We start from the raw sequence: 3,574 nt of genomic DNA, 5'->3' as shown, positions 1-3,574 counted from the left end.
TCCATGGCTTTATGGTATTATTGAGTCCCTTAAATTTATCCTTTAAAACCCTTGGGTTTCTTACCCAAAATTATTCATGGCTACTGATACTAAGACCTTCAGTATCGGTATTGACCTTTGGGTATTGATACTAAACTCTGAGTATCGATACTACTGACTTATTGAAGATTGGTAGCAAGGGGCTAGTATTGATACTTTAGCTTGAGTATCGATACTTTTGGTCGATGGTATTGATACTTTTTTTAGTATCAATATAAAACTTTAGCTTCAATATTTTGAAAAATGCCTAAGTATTGATACACTATTAGGTAGTATTGATACTCTGCCCCCCAATATCGTTACTCATATGAGTACCAATACCATAATTTATTACTAAAATTTGTTATGTGTGCTTGGTATCGATACCACCCTTCGAGTATAGAAACTGGGCCAACTGTATTGATACTCTATGGGTGAGAATTGATACTTCCCTCTCAAAACTCTCTTCTTTTATGCTAACTGATGAACAATATCGATATTGTTCTTCTAGTATCGATACTCGTGCCTAGAAATATCTTGTTTTAGGTACGAAAATGACCCTCTAACTCATCCAAAAGTCCTACCGAGGTCCCCAAACGTTACTAGAGTGTTATGTATGATAATAGGGGTCATAATAAATTCCATAAATATGTTGAGAAATATCCAACACTAAAATCTACCATGAACATGCTTCATGACTCATGCAAGCTAAGAAACTCTCCTAGTGATCTTCATTGTAATAGCGTTAAATTAGAAGTGAGTTGCCTTGAGTCCTAAGTTGTTGAGAGTTTTTTCAAGTTAACCAAAGGTGAGTTTTCCCTTTCCCTTATACTTGGAGCTTTCTCCAACTTTTCTCACTAAGCAAGAAATCAAACACAAGGGTTATTAATATTGTTGTGAAGCTTAAGGAAGAGTTTAGGACATCACTTGGACTCAAATCCTTCTAAAAACAAACTGATTAAACTTAGATTCTAAATCCCCAACTAAACCCATATTTGATAACCATGGCCAAAACTTGCCATTGAGAGCTTGAATGAAAGCTTATGAGATGGAGGTTTCATTCCTTACCTTGGAATCCTTGCACTAGGCTTGTAAAACTAAAAAATTCAACCTTTGTTCTACTCTTGGAGAGGAATGAAGGAAAAAGACAAAGAAGATAATAGTGAAAAAGAAAGGAAAGCTAGATGTGATATCATCAATCAATAAAGAATTTCAACTTTTGAAATTCTAAATGGTAAAATTATTCTTCATTCATTCATCTTTCATCTAAGGATTAAAAATGCTCTTTGTAAACTCAAATGGGCTTCAACCCAAGCTCAACTCAAACTCTAAGTGGATCAAGTTCTCCTACAAGGTAAATGGGCTTTCCCAAACTATCTTAGGTTAACCCAAAACCTCTAACCTAGGATTTAGGGTGTTACAAACAGTGTCAAATGGAGATTGAATATATTTTAAAATCTTTAAACATATTTTTAACACTTTAAACATATTTTAATTAACTAAAAAATATTTCATTTATGTAAAACAATTTAGACAACATATTTTTTTAAGTTATTTTGGACTTTGAATTATTTTTGAAATATTTGATTAAGTTTAAAATCAATTTTTAAAAATATTTGTTATATCAAAATATAAGTTCAACAAACCTAACAGTGGGTGATCTAAATAAAAATGAAAAGTTTGTATAATTTGGAAAAAATAGTTAATGACTAAAACAAAAACGCGAGAATATATGAGTAACCAAATAAGTAATCTATCATACTTTAAATTCTTGAAATAAATTAAATTTTAAAGGCTTAACAATATGTGAGACCCTCAAACTTTTCTAAAAATCAATGTGACCCTTGAACTATTTTTATACTCAATGTGGTCCTCAAACTAAATAATAATAATATGATTGTTTGATCAATGATTTTCATTGTTGACTGTTATAATGTTGATGTTATAAGATAACCACATGCATAATGATCACCTAATAAAATGGACATTAAGATTTTACATGGAAACTCTTTTCGGAAAAACCACGGGTATAATAGGAGAAAATTCACTAATGTCAAGAGAAGAATAATACAGAAGGAGTTTTTGAATTAATCGATCGGATGAATCGGCCAAGAGGGAGTGAATTGGCAATTAAAATTTTGGTGTAAGCTTTGACTGAAAATTGAAAATATTTGCACAACGATTTAGAGCGGTTCGACTTTCTCAACCAAAGTCTATTTCCACTACCTTAGCTATCCACACTGAGGATTTTCCACAAATTCACTAATTTGTCTTTATTTTGAGGACAAAGAGTAACCTTACAACTCCCTCAAGAATTATACCCCAAATTCTTGAGAACACTCTCTTCTCAAAGAAAAAATTACAAACTTTACAAACTTACAGAAAAACATCACATGGTAAGATGTTTGTACAATGCTTAGAACAAAGAAAGAACACTCAAAGATGAATACAATTGAGCACAAAGTGTGTTCTTGAAAGCAAAATGAATATTGAAAGGATTTAGGCTTGAATTGCTTAAACTTGATGTTTAAGGCTTTCTCTTTTGTTTCTCTAGCTTCTCTTAGTCATTAATGACTCCAAGAGCTTGTTTAAATACACCTCAGATCAATTCTAGACGTTGGGGATCTTTGGTGAAGTCAATAGAGCCGTTGTGGTGTGAAATATACTTCAAAAAAATGTTGGGAGCGTATGGGTATCAGTACACCTTCAAAGGGTATCAGTACTACCTGTATAAAATTCAAATATATCGACCGTTATAAGACCAAGGGTATCGGTACCTTTCAAGGGGATATCAATACTTATGTGTAAATAGGTATCAGTACCTGTCATGGTATCAGTACCCATTTAGCATTCTGGTTTTTCTCGGAGCCAAAATTAGCATAAGGGGTATCGATACCTTTGGCTAGGTATCGGCACCTCTTTGCATAGGGGTATCGGTACCCTATGGGGTATCCGTACCCTTTTTTTATTCGAAGTTTGAGAGGTATCGGTACCTCCCTATTTAAACCTCATTTTTTGCTCGATTATGGTTCGAAATACTTTGTAAAAATTATTTCAAAAATATTCTAAGATTGGAATACAATTTTTCACTTAAGTAAGGAGTAAAATTTATATTTGAAAAACTTGGAGTAATATTTGTGATATTCGATTAATTGAATCGAATATTATATTTGAAATTGAATATAAAATCTTAAAATTTATTAACACCTTATTTGTTATATCGAAACATCAAAATATGTTCAACAATCTCCCCCTTTTTGATATAACAAACCATTTTAGAAATTTTAAGATTTCTTTTCAAAAATAATTTTTGAAAAATTACTCCCTACTCCCCCTTATTATATTCTCCCCATTTTGTTAAATCAAAAAGACTCTATTAAAACGTTTAAACAAGTTTTTAAAGAAAATGGCCAATTGATTTATATAGATATAGCTGCTAAGATCAAAGTCAAGAGAAATATTAGCCATTAGTCCATAAAATCAATATTCATAAACAATATGTAATGGTAATTGGTCATATTTTGATCTAAGATGTAAATTATGCAAAAATTATTGA

Source organism: Hibiscus syriacus, unplaced genomic scaffold (assembly GCF_006381635.1).
Source record: "Hibiscus syriacus cultivar Baekdansim isolate YM2019G1 unplaced genomic scaffold, ASM638163v2 tig00110156_pilon, whole genome shotgun sequence".
NCBI lineage: Eukaryota > Viridiplantae > Streptophyta > Magnoliopsida > Malvales > Malvaceae > Hibiscus > Hibiscus syriacus.
This window is presented reverse-complemented; position numbering follows the sequence as displayed.